A 14,621-nucleotide genomic window follows, 5' to 3' on the forward strand; every position below is an offset into this window, starting at 1 on the left:
CACAGAAGAAAACTACGGGTGGCCACTCATCAATTCAAACTTGTGCCTATCTTAAATACTCTACTCAAGATACTGTATTTGAAATACTTTTTGAAGTATCTTGGTATCTGGCAAATACTTTTGAGCGAGAGTATTTGGTACTGTACTTTAATTAAATTTCTGAGTATATTGTACCAATTATCTCAAATACATTTTTGACGTTCCGCGTTCCGAGTTTTTCGGTATGAAGTGGCGTGGGCGTGGTACGAGCAAACGTGAATATTCTATCGAGCGACCAAATCCTGTTGCTAGCTCCGATAAGCTACGGTGACCTAGATTGAACTCGTGAAAACATCGCTTCTTATTGTGACTCATATTTCATCGCAAAGGTCGTACAATGAAGGTTTTCCCCTCGCTTTCTCAAAGGTGCCTTTTTCCTAAAGTTTCCCCCAAAAAATTCTCAATCAAAAAGGGTGGCTTTGCGGAAATAACAGATTGCCACACTGAGGCGCAACGCAGAACGGGAAACGACTCACGACAACAATGCAGACTTCAGTGTTAAACACATAACAAATAGAAAAAAGTGAGAAGTGGGCACAAAAGAATTTTTTTTGCTTGTTATATATTTGACCCCGCTACGGCAAAACGTCGAGGTTTGTTTTGTTTACTTTCTTTTTGTCGGCAGTCCGGCACCGATTGCTATCGCGAACACTGTCTGTAAGCGAACATTGATAAGCAGAGAACAGGACAGGAAACTAACTACGAGTAGGATGACCTCTCAAAATGCCCACAAAGCGTCCCTCAACGGTGCCTTTCTGAACGTAACCTACTTGAAGAAGGTGCGACCAGTTCCGCGGCTACTATGTAGGCTATCTTTGTTATCCATCCACTCATTTCCGTATCCGAAGTTCGTTTACTGTGAACTCCCCCCATATAGAAAATATGGATTGTAGTTAAGCGATGCGTCTAAGGTCCTCCACAGAGATGTAATATTCAGCGATGTCACTATCAAGCGACATTTTTTTTTGTCCCAGATATGTTTTGTAACAAGTATCAGTGATATCCTGCTCCTTATAGTTGGACTGCATAAAATCGACCTACGATGATTTCTTTTTTTCTTCGTCTTGTTGAGTTGCGTGAATATAAACCATTCTGGGGTAAACAAGATTTGCGCAACTGTATAATTGTGTTTGTCACTGACGTCGATACAAATTATGCGATGCGGAAGTATCTTCAAAAGTAACTGAATTACATTTCTAAGTATTTGTACTCTACTCAAGAAACTTTGCAGTAAAAGTAACTTCAGAAGTATTTTAAATACTTTATGAAGCAGGTATTTAGTAGCTTAACTTAAATACTTTTATCGGGTATATTGTCCAACACCCCACTCATCATACAAAAATTGCTCATACAAATCTGTCTTTAAAAAAAAAAAAACAGCCCTGATCGGTCAAAGGGGTGCGATTGTGGCTCGGTTTTTCGCGCTTGTGTTCCAGCACTAAACCAGAGGCCCGTGCGCAGAGCCGCGTCCCTGGGATGCTTCGAGCGTCACGCACGTGGTCCAGCAGGCGTCACGTGTGTCGCCACGGGCGTCACGAGTACGTCAGCAAGATTTTAGTTTGGAGAGAAGAGGGCATAAACATCCAGATCGGAAAGTGGAAACCTCCATCATTTTGTGTTTCTTTTCTTTTTTTTTTAAAGCTATTCGTGAACCAGTTTGAGGGCGTTTTCTAATTTGTGCACGCAGGAATAAAGAAACATATAAACACATCAACAAAAAATAAACGAATTAACGAGTTTAACAAGGCCTGTTTCGTTTCGAAAGTGGCACGCGTATTAAAAGGCACAGTTTCCTGTCAACAGAGTCGAGAGACGCATTAAAATAAAGATAGCGGTACAGGTCGAATAAATCGTTCGAATCAATGGAATTAAGCGATTGTAACATTCCCACAGCTTTTAAGGTGATTATATTGTGTATGTCCTCCCAGTCCTAGCTCAAATAAACAAGCAAAAAAAAAAAGCGACTTTCGTTCATTTGCAGTGTATCTTCCCTCGTTTTTGTTTTTGCAGACAAGCAAGAAAAAAGCTATGCGCCGAGAAAGTGAGGGAGAGGAGGAGACGAAACGGACCTCAGAACGCCGAGCTTTGATTGGAAGGATTAGTGGGTAGATGTGAAGCTAGCAGCCTTTGTCCCCACTGCAATCGTAGAACGCATTTATAACCCGGAACGTCGGCGTCAGGCGTTTGGCTCTCGCATTCAAACGCGTTCGACCAGTGCAGTGGAGACAAGGGCGGCCAGCTTTCTTCGTCTGCCCACAAATTCTTCCAACCATAGCATAGCTCTCCTCCTTATCAAGGCCGAATTTCCCTTTGTGTTCTGTGCTAAACAATTAAAGCTGTTTCTTTTTTTTTTTCTTTTTTTTTTTTGCGGAGTGCTTGGTTTGCCAATAGCTGCATAGCATCAATAGCTGATAAATAAAAGGCATAGCAATCAGCTCGATCACTTTCGTTCGGGGGCGAGTGACGAGAGTTTTGAGAGTCCAATCGTAAAACGCGGTGGGCGAACCCTTCGCCTTTGCGCGTGCATGGTCATAGACGAAATGAGGGCTTCTTCAAAGTGGCTGGAGCAATGGACATACTTATGCCCTTTGTGAGCCGAGAACCTATGTTTGTGTCCTCTTCCTGATATGAGGAAACCATGCTTATGCTGCTCGTGACGTCAAAGTGTATAGGCTGGTTTTCTCTTTTTGCAGACATTAGAACCGGGGATTCGACACTTTGCCGAGACAACTCTTGAGTTGTAGATTTGTCTATGCAAGGACACTTTTACAATTTACAAGCATGAACTGCCTTCTGCGTCCCAGGCAACTTCCGGTCGCTACGTCTTTGCAAGCCTGTCGAGCTTGCTTATGTCACCTGTGCTAGAAAGCATGCATAAATTCTACACGGACAAAAAAGTAGGATGTTTAACGAGGGCCCTCGGCTGGGCAATTTAACGTCTTGGAGGAGGCAAGTTGGCTTACAAGAATATTCTAATAATTTTAACAGATCTCGCACTTTGTTATTTTGGCGTTCACCTGGAGAATCGGTGGTTAAACGTTTCATGGACACTTTAAGCAGCGGTGTAAAGACAGGCTTTGTTCATTCTTTTTATGAACCGGAAGTTCTCTGGGACGTCAAAGGCTGGTACGCCGCCTAGTGGCGTTTGCCTTGAAAAGGGTCTATACATAATACAGCCTGCCGAAAATCATTCACCGCAATATCTGCGATTCGAATGCGGCGTGCCAAGTTTCTAATTGAAATCGTTGCCATGCTGCATTCGAAGCCCAGATCTCGTGGTGACTTACGTTCAAATCAGTTTGCAGACTGTCTTTTGTATGAGGTAAAAGTAGTGTGACCTGGCTTACCGCTTCATCACCAACTCGGAATTTCATAGGGCATAGAAACACCAAGCTATTGTCGTCGCCCTCTGATCCAGATGAATGTGTTCACACTGCAACAGGATTCAATGGGAGAAATCCAATGCGGCGACTCCCAGTGAAACGCAGTTATTTAATGTCAGGTGAAACGACGTATCGGTGCAGGTGACACGGAAGCATAGCCGAGGAATTGTGGTTTCTGCATCTAGACGAACGTGGTTGTTTGAGTGTAACGTCTGTGCAAGTTCATAGTCTATGGCGGAAGGCGGTGATGTTTTCTTTATATTGACAGTCACATTCAAGACCTGTCCGGACACCCTCGCTTCAATCTACCTGGAGATCTACGTCGAGGTCTACGGCGAGATCTAGACCATCGGGACGGACGTCGCACAAATGCTTGAGACTGAACCGCCAGCTCTCCAGAATTGTCCGGAAATATTTAGCATTGTGCACAAAGACTACAAAAGTATAAAACAAATTTAAACAAATTGATTGACCCAGACGAAAAAAAAAAATCAGAATATATTTACGGGTGCTTTCGGTTTCGAAACCGTGCGCACAATTTGGGAGTGAGGCATTCCGTTCATAAACAGATGCCACACGCACACTTCTCAAACGATTATGGAGATGTTTTGAGCGTTGTGTTGTTCAAGAGTAAGGCAGTTGATGTCTTTACTTTATGAAGCATGCCATACCTGCCAGAGGTCCGAATACGCATTGGAGGATACCCGCTTCTCTCCTGATACTTTGGAAGGAAAGACAATTTGCCAGCCCTGCCCAAAAGGACTCCAGTTTGTTTTCTTCCTACAGAAGCGCTCTCCTACGTCATATCGCGTGACGATCCACTCGATTACATTCCCACTCGCACAGCTGAACTCCGCCTCCGTATACATATATGAAATCATCCTCAGCTCTTAATGGTCACTTAAGTCATCTGTCGCTCTTCGCCAACGGTAAGTGTCGGGAACTTTGATCACTTTTTCTTAATATGAAAAGCGGCTGAGCATGAGCGTAATTTCGACTTCTTTACGATGCTTAGAGCTCGTAGATTGAGTTAGGACAATAAAACGAGGACCTCAAAAACACTTAGTGCCCCTTTGTGGCCGCTGTTTACAACAACCTTTCTATATTTGTAACGTCAACTTTCAAAGCTTGCTAACGGAATTGAAAGCTTGCTTTCAGCTAAAGCGCGTGTGAAGAAAGCACGTGCGCGGTTGTGCACCTAATAAAAACAAAATCCTGGCGGGATCTTATTTTATTATTAAAGTCACTATCGTTTATTTCTGGCAAATGTATACGTAAATGTTGTTGACTTTGTTGTTTTTATTAACCCCTAATTGTTGTCGCATAGCCAAGGAGGTGAGTATACGAAAGTGTAATGTCCTCTTATTTTAAGTTTATGAGAAAAAAAGTCTTTGATGTACTAACTCAGACAGCGAGAAGTTAGTCTAGCTTAAAATGAAACTGGATGCCTCCACCATGGGTGGCAAATCTGGCCAATAGAATAAAACTGTAGTGTTTCACGTGCATCAGGCAGTATGATTACACAACGATCAAGTCGATGCTCATTTAGATCGAAATGAATGGGCAACAAATAATCAAAATCTGCGGACGAACATACCGTACAACCGAACAACGAAATAAGAAAGCTCTCCTAAACCCTTCCTATAATCAGGGATCGTCATGGTTATGGGGGGATCGGTAGTCGGGTGGTCTATCGCACACCAGCTCGGAGCGCGTGGAGCGAAAGCTCAAGCTACAGAACCCAGGAACCGTGGGTTCAATCCACACTCCTGCCCGTTTCGATCTGGACGAGCATCGTACCTGTGTGCGGTCGTGTATCACTACCGCGTATTGCACGTTAAAGGCCCCAGGCTAGCGGTTCTACTGCACTGGCTATATTTCTTATCTAAAGCTGAGACACCAGAGGCAGACAGTGTTCTAGGCTGTATAAACATACACAACAACCCCAGTCATGGTTATTCGCTGAATCTTCAAATGGTTTCTGGGACTTTTTTATTACTGTATTTATTTACGGTCCCGTACGAATACCAGAAATTGTATACGATGTGTGATCATCATTGCATAATGTACCAAAATTCGACGCCTGTCGGCGTAACGGTTAAAAATTCTTGTTGTGCATGAAACAGTTTTGTGACTGAATTTCTATATATTTCTGCAGAGCTGTAGCAGGCACTGGTGCAACTGAACTGTAGCACTTTCGTTGCCTGAATACCCAGACAAAAAAAAAAAAAGAAGTTTGATTGCTCGCACAAGCAAAGCATTTCACAGAGTTGTCCGCTCGTGTGGTCGTGCGTTCGCGGCGCTGCACAGGACTTCTCAGAAGAACTAAATATAATAAGCTACAAATAATATAAAGAAACTGCTTTCAATTAATAATATAATTTAACAATAAAACAGTGTTTTCTAGGCATGTCAGCGGACAAAGAGCTTATTTTTGTCTGTTTGTTTATTAAAAACGTGCATGCGCAAGTTTCGGAAATGGGTTGTCTGTGCGTTCTTAATTACGTATCGTTTGTGTAGTTACGATTCGCTACATAATACACAGTGCAAATGTTAGTATATCCAGCTATCGATCGCATCATCGTAGTACCTCAATTAAAAACACATAATTCGTTTCTTTTTTTTTTCTTTGACAGGCAAGGTGCACAGACTTATCGTGTCCTGCGGTATACGATAGCGATAGTATGGCTGCCTTATTTTATAATTAAATTGAATTGAATGGTCACACACCGATTAAAAAAATGTGGGACCGTTCAGTTTTTTACAGCTCGAAGACATGTTCAAAATTCTCGAAGTCCAAGGAGCTTGCTGGGAGAGCCGCGCGCGGTCACCTTGTTTGCAGGAAAGATTCCAAGTAAATTACTCATTTAAGGTGATGACGAACGCACAAACAAATTTTCATTTGTTCTATATCTTTGCTTTCAAAATTTACTGTTGCAGATGTAAGCCCGAGCAGCTCGTGTAACTACGAACCCAGATGCCCTTTGAATTTTTTTGTTTGTTTATATCATTTATCTAAGATTGACTGGCAGAGAAAGTAGAGGAAAACGCGAGACACTAAAAACAGATACTAGCATGCTCGAACGAATGTTACCTGTTGTCATACTTTGCCATTGGGGCAAGCCCTGAAGAAGGAAGAAAAAAAAACCCGCCATCATTTCAAAAGAACCCAGCCTTGGGTCTTAGAGGAGCGTGACTAAACTGCTGTCCCCTCTTGAAAGAGTGCTTATTATAACGATGACGCGCATCGACAGTTTGAGGGTCCGTGACTGTTGCAACAAAAGCGTTGTCGTCTAGCGAGATATTTCTCAATTATTAGCGCTCAAAATGACTATACCCTTCATCGAAGACTTTGCTTCATGAAGACTCTGCGAAGATGGATGCGAGAAGAAAAAATGAAGACTTCTATAAGACCAATCTTTTGCCTACACAAAGCATCACATAGTGACGGCGATGCTTTTCAGAACAGGCGCTCGTGCGCACTACATCAGTGGGTTAACGTGGAAATGTCCCGTCACTGTGAGGTTGTTTTTCTGCTTGGCAGGTATACGTTTGAACAGCTTCTTTATTTATACTTACTTGTTGTTTTGTAGATCTTTGAATAAAGAGTAACTCAAGAAGAGTTTCAGCGGTTTCCAAAAAGTTAGATTACTATGCAAATAACAAATAAAACAACAACAAATTATTTTTAATACAGAAGCAAAATTTAGTTTTTCATCACCTAGCTGTAATCCTAACCGTAACCGTAATCGTAACTGTAACCGTAGCAGTAGCTGTAGTGTAGCGTCATCAGCTAAATTTATTGTGCTAACGTTCAGCAAAAAATGGCGGGCTAATGTCTTTAAAGGGGTACTCCGCCGATTTTTGAGCTACCTCAACTAACTATATTTTCTGACTCCCAGGCCTTTACCCTTTCTGGAATGCTATTTAATATCGTGAAATTCATAATAGTTATTGCGAAATCGGCAAATGAAAATGATGCAAAAACAGACATTCAAATATACCCGCCCTTTTCAGGGCCGTGACGTCAGTGGAAGTTCAGCTTGCCAGTCGGGCGAGCAGTCTAAAAAATAGAACATGCCAATTATTTGTTCGGTGCTGGAGCGCGGGGACTGGAGCGAGCTTCCAAGGCATTCATTTGACACCATGAAAGTGCTTGAAATCAGTTGGGAACAAATTCTACAGTCCAAAGAGTGAACCCCTGCACTTCCAGTGACGTCACTTTTTCATTGTTGCCAGTAGAGACTTTCAGTTTGAAAAACACGGTGAGGACCAAAATTGTAAATTCAATAACTTCGTGAAAAAAAATTATTTTGACCTAATATTTGGGATACTATTTTGGCGATGTTGTTTGGCGAGTTTAGCAAAATTTAAAGCAAATCGGGGACCATGAAGAAATCGGCGGAGTACCCCTTTAAAGGGCCACTGACAACCCCATCATCGATACGTTTTTATTGTGCCATGCGTTCAGGAGTGTGTAATGTATAAAAACAAAGTATTTCATCGTGAAGAAAAGTTATTTTAGCGTATGAAAAAGACCGTGTTACGAGCTGTAGTACGCTAACAGTCTCGGCCCCCGATCCCCCTACGTGAAGAAAGGACACATTGTAAGCGCAGAGGGAAAAGAATAAAATAAAGACATTTAGAAATCTCTATAACGCGAAATTAGAGCGCAGCTCTTGAGGAGGAGCAGGGAAGGGTACGGAGGGGCGGGTGTGACCCTCCTCCCCCTCCGTACAATCCAGATTGGTGTTGAGATCACGTGACGTCAGTTTTTCCGCTAAATCCAGCGGAGAAACTGAATTTGTTCATGTTCGACGTGACACACAGTCATGTGACGTCGTTTTCCCAGCTAAATTTAGCGAGGAAACTGAATCACTATTGAGGTCACATGACGTCATATTTTCCGCTAGATCTAGCGGAGAAACATTTGTTCATCGGTGACGTGACACAAAGTCATGTAACGTCGTTTTCCCCACTAAATTTAGCGAAGAAACTGGATTGGTGTTGAGGTCACGTGACGTCGATTTTCCCGCTAAATCTAGCAGATAAACTTAATTTGTTCATGGGTGACGTGACACAAAGTCATGTTACGTCGTTTTCCCCGTTAAATTTAGCGGCAAAATTGACGTCACGTAACCTCAACACCAATTCAATTTGCCGCTAAATTTAGCGGGGCGACGACGACGACGCGAAACCCGGGAACGGGCGCCTGAGAGCTGCGCTCTAAAAGCGCGCGCCCGTGAGTGCCGTGATCGATGAGAATGAACGAAAGTTAAGACACTTCCGGTTTGAAGTCATCCAAAACGCCACCTGCAACAATAAAAATATGTAGGTTTGGGTTGTCAGCGCTCTTTTAATTAAGCACACACCGTGAGACCAAAAATTATTTGAAAAAAAAATTAATCAGGTAGATTTGATTTTCAAAATATTTTAGCAGTGCCTTAATTCTCTAGCTTCGAGTCAACGTCATTTTTCGCAACATAACATAACATAACATAACATAGCATAACATAACATAACATAACATAACATAACATAACATAATAGAATATAATATAATAGAATGTAATATTGTACAATACAAGAATACACATAGACAAATAACGTGCATATCGAGGAGAGAGACATGGAAAATCCAACATTACGGGCAGGCGCCTTTTTGTCAAAACCTTGACATGCGATGTGAAATTGGCTACTTTGAGAATATGGTAGTGTTTTTAGACACGGACGAAAGGGGAGAACAGGACAACACAATGCGCTGCCATGTTCTCACAGTTTTAGCACTAACTCGCCCAACGAGCAGCATTGATCACTTCATCAATTTACCGAAATGCAGAGCGCAACTTTCTAATAAAAGTGGATTGTGGGGTGATTAATCACAGAAATATCCACCATTTATCGTAGATTAAATGTGTTGAACTATTGTAAACCGTATTCGCCAAGTTCATTGCCGTTAACCGAAATGGCACTTACCAAAATGAGCACAATGGCACAACCAAAATTTACCGAAACACACCGAAATGACACATTCAAAATTTAACCGTGATAATAAAACAAAAGAAAAGTTTGTTTCAATTTTACCTTTTGTATGACAATATCCGTTGAGATAAAATAAAGGGTAACATTTTACGAGACTTGAGAGAAGTATATGCGCAAGTTCCGACCTTGAATATAGAGTTGTTTCTATCGTTGGCAAATACTGGAATTGTGGCGCCATCTCTGTACGACGTCGGAAACCGCAGGGAGGGTTTCGTCGCCATGCAGTCAAGTACAGTGCAGCTCGTTACGGCTCATTATGCTATCATAACCCCATCGAGGCAATCACGTCCCTGTGTCTGTGCTATTACAAGGAAATTTCCTTCCTCCTCTTAGTGGTGTGCAACTCCAGGTAAAAGCATATGGCGGTTTCACAAAACGCCTTTTCACTTCCCCTTAGCGGCGTCTCGCCATGTTGGTGGACAACGCCCATGATAAAATATGAAGTGCGCAAAAAACAAGGACGAAAAAGAGAGGACACGTACGACAGACAACAACGCCCGCCACTTTCCCCATTAGTTTGCATGCGGACAATTACAGGGTGAAACAAGGAGACGCCAGGTTCTTGTGCAGCGTTGCCCACAGATCGTGCATTTCTTTTTTTCTTTTTTCTTTTTTTTTTTTTTTGGGGGGGGGGGGGGGGGGGAAATTTGCGAAGAGCGAACTTACCTGAGGAAAAAGTAAAGAAAGAAAACGGCTTAGCTCCTATGGAAATGCAGCGACGCCACCGGTCTGCAAACAACACGGCGCCGTTTCGCACGGGAGACAATGCAACGCGTTTCTCATAAAAAACGCCTAATTGGAACCACTTCGCTTGTAGCATCAGGGAGGGCACTACAAGCGAAGTGGCTTGAATTATAATACAATTAAATACAAAGATGCAAATAAAATGCAAAGCTGCAAAAAAAAAAGGAAGGGCTTGAATTAGCCGTTTCTTTTTTTGTTGTTTTTTTTTTTAGATGAGGAGGTGCAGATTTAGCACTCCGGTGGCCCCCACCTTGTCCTTTCTAGTACACTCTAACACCCGTGCCACACGGGCAACTCGAATGCCATTTACAACGAATGACATTCGTGTGATCGACTAATCGGCTCGCGATCCGTCGCGCGTGGAACGCCGCACGCTCGGAGTGTCGCGCGCTGATTGGCCGGTCGTTCAAATGTCGAAAATATTCCCTGGAGAAGGGGGACAAGAGGGGCAAAGGACAAACACAAATCTCCAAACACAGCTAGGTGACTGGTGAGCGACCAGTTACCTAGCTGTGTTTGGAGATTTGTCGGTCACCAGTCACCTAGCTGTGTTTGGAGGTTTGTGTTTGTCCTTTTTCCCTCTTGTTCCCCCTCTCCAGGGAATATTTTCGTGATTCTTTTCCAGCTCGCTTGCACCTTTGCATTTAATTGCATTATAATTATAACGTTCAAATGTCATTCGTTGTAAATGGCATTCAAGTTGCCCGTGTGGCACGGGTATTAGCGGCGAGATGTTTTGGTGGCGCCCTTCTATGGTTCCCTCTCGTGACGTCATTACCTCGGGAACAAGTTCGGTGGTGTTTGTAATGAGCATAGTGGGAGCTTGAAATCATCACGCTCTGAAACCAGCGCTGTCAACACCGCAAAAAGTGAAGTTCTTCCATTCTTCTTATTTCTGTCGATGAGAGATCCTTTGCTGACGTCATAGTCAGCATTCGGCCAATCGTGGAAGGCCGATCACAGCGACGCTTTCGATGGCGCACGTCGCCAATAACATGACGACTGACCGCCACCATGTCTCTGCTCGTGCGCGCAAGCTCGTGCAACTGCAAGCTAGGCACTGCTATGCTCCAGCACACGCTGCACGTGCCTGCACACATGCATAGGGCACCAGTCGGGGCGTCATGCTTGTAATTGTCTATTAGCGACCAGATGTTCCGATGGCGCCCTCGTTTGGTCACCTTTCGTGACGTCATTACTTTGTGTTCAACAAGTTCGATGGTGTTTGTAATAGGCATGGTGGAAGCCTGAAATCATAGCGCTCTCAAAGCAACGCTGCCGATACCGTCAAAATTGAAGTTCTTACATCCCTCTTATTTCTGTCGATGAGACACCCTTTGCTGACGTCATAGTCAGCATTCGGCCAATTGTGGTGGGCCGACCACAGCGACGCTTTCGATCGCTCATGCTAAACTTCCCAAGCGCCAAGGTGCATGGTGCGAGTGTAGTTACACGCGCTGCACGTGTTGGCGTCTGCGGTAGTAATAGTAGTAACTGTTCGAAAGCAAAAAATCTAAAACCAATTTCCTCTTGTACGCTCGTTTGTCAACGTCCTATTTTGGTTATTTACTTGGAATCTTTGACACGGGGGGACACGAGCGCGTGCGGCGTGTAGACTTACATTCCCAGCATTTTCCTTAATGCTTGGGTAATTTAGCAATAGGTTTATGCACCAACACGCGGCGCTGACGTCACAACGCTGCGGTGGCGCTGCTATGGGCGGGGCGCATGCGCAGGATCTCCACTTGACGCGAATGTGGTTCGTGCGCACGCGCAGTGCCCTCCACACCTCGTACGAAAACGGCGCGTTTGCCCAGGCCTCGTGAGGGATCGTTTGGAAACAGCGCGTTGGTCTATACACCATTCAAATATTTCGAAGTCATCAGCCCAGCGTGCGATCTCCTCAGGCCCAGCACGTGCATGGTCGTCGCTTCGCAAAGCGAGCAAATCACGCGCCATGCGCACGAACACTGAAAATGGAACCGGCCAGAAGCCCCCCCCCCCCCCCCCCCCTTTTTTTTTTTTTTTTTCTTTTTTTTGAAAGGTTTAGGAAATCTCGGCACGCTAGAGGTTCAGCTGGCGCTAGTGTGCTGTGGCAAATTGAAGCAGACAGCAACCAGTCGAAAATTGACTTCCGGTAATGCATTTCTATTGGAAAAAGCGAGAGCATTTTCTCACTGCGCTCGATTATAAGAGAAAATATCACGAATAACTCGCACGTACTAGGTAGATTGGAACAGTAGATGAAATAATTGGTCAGTTACGGCGTCTTTACTTCAAGTTCATGGCATCAAAAACGGTGCTGACACGCTTTCGTACATGTATTTATGGGCACTGTCGGACACAGCACGAACACGGGTTTTGCGCTTTCCAGCATGGGGGATATACGTGCCAAACGAATGAAGGACATGTGGAAAACCAAGTGAGACGGCAAGAACGACGCAGTAACACGGAATCAGTAACTCCTTGTGCATGCAGACGATCAAAATTAATTAAAGACCACGTAATATAGCCAGATTTGCAATAAAAAAGTACTGATTTATTCTTTCCGCTCATGAACATGTGCGAAGATGCTTGTTCTGCGTTGAAAACATGACCCGCACGCTCGAAATTGTTTTGAAAATAGGGAGAAGCCAGAGAACAGGTGCCTCATGAAAGCCGCCTGACGTAGGAAATAATAAAAAGACAGCTCCATAGCCCACATACTTTATTCTTTACGTTTCGAGTGTTTTTTTTAACCGCTCCTAGAGAGTCTCGTTTCAACCTCCGAGGAGAGCAGTCGACTTCCTTAGCTCCGCGAACTCCGGAAAACGAGAACGTAATCCTAACATAAGCATCGAGCAGGCGCTCGACGCGGCAAGCCCGCCACCTCGCCTAGCGCGAGGCACGCCCTGGCCCCCGATTTTGCCTCGCCGTGGAGCCTGAAAACTCCGAAGCAGCCACCCCATCCCGGCGTCGGAGGCCGTAATTTTGCCTGAACAGCCAGAGAAAATTTTCTTTTTGCCGTGCCCGCGAGCTACCACAGCTTCTGCGAGGGGGAATACGCCGTGGAAGTCGAAACGATCACCACCGCAGTCCTCTTCGAAGGGGGATGGAGTATCATCAGGCGGAAAATATGAAGGAGCACGCCAAACCCGGATCAGGAAAAAAGAGGAACGACTATGCCTAACGCCGCCGCAGGTAGGATCGACCACCGCCGGGCCCGCCCAACAGACAGGTAAGTCCTCACTTGTCATCAATCATAACAAACCGTCAACCATACGTAGAAGACCACCCCTCCCAAGCCTACCAGAAGACGACCGCAAGGTTGTAGTCAGGTTGAGTAACTGAAAACTTCGCACGGCTACCCCGGGACTTTTGCTCAAAGCGATCTGCGAGCAGCTCAACCTCCCGCCTCAAGACACCTTCGCGAACGACAAGTTGCGGATCAACCCGTGCAACAACACCTTCACCGTCAGCACTCCCGTGAAAGAACAAGCAGACGCCTATCGGAACCTGTCGCGGCACTCGACCGCCTCGCGGCCCTAAAAGCGAACGTGCAAATGCTCGTGCAGCTGCTACCACCTAACCCTTCTCAAACAACTCAATATGGCCCCTCGACCTCAGGAAATTAATATCTGGCAGTGGAACTGCAGGGGATACAAAAACAAACGCGGCAGCCTGCAGTTCCATATTCAGCAACTATCCGAAAAACCGGATGTCATAGCTATACAAGAAGCCAGTCACCCGATCAGTATAACGGGTTACGCGCCTTTCATTCCCCTGAACACAGACCCGAAAAAACTAATCTCGGTCCCCGCGACTTTTTTTCAACGCAACATCGCGGATACAGCACGAAATCGAGGACAGAAAGGTCCAACACACCCAAGTGGAAAACCCGCCGCGTAAGAAGGGAGGCGGAAAAGTCTACATTCTTAACGTCTACAGTTCACCCAAGGACAGAACAAAAGCAACCTCCGACATTATCCGTAAGGCCGTAAAACTTGCAGGGAAATCCCAACTCGCAGTGGTAAGCGATTTCAACGCGCACCACCCGGCCTGGGGCTACCGAAGAGCACATATCAGAGGAACGGCGCTATGGCAATCCATACAAGACGAGGGTATGACGATCCTTAACGACGTCAAAGTGCCCACTAGGATCGGCAATAGCGTCAGCACGGACATGGCCCTCGATCTTGCCCTGACAAAAAACGGTAACTCAGCCACATAGACAAATACGGGCCTCACGTTGGGAAGTGACCACTACCGTATTTACTGGAGTAATAGCCGCACTGTTTAAGAAGAAAACTTGAGGGTTCGCTTTTCTGGGGAGCACACCGACTGCCAATCACCGCGATCGACAGCATGATTTAAGCGGTTTACAGGACAGAGATAACGTCTTCGCGCGAAGATACCATCTGTAAAGATTGCATT

Source organism: Ixodes scapularis, unplaced genomic scaffold (genome assembly GCF_016920785.2).
Source record: "Ixodes scapularis isolate PalLabHiFi unplaced genomic scaffold, ASM1692078v2 PGA_scaffold9__187_contigs__length_104089568, whole genome shotgun sequence".
Taxonomy (NCBI): Eukaryota; Metazoa; Arthropoda; class Arachnida; order Ixodida; family Ixodidae; genus Ixodes; species Ixodes scapularis.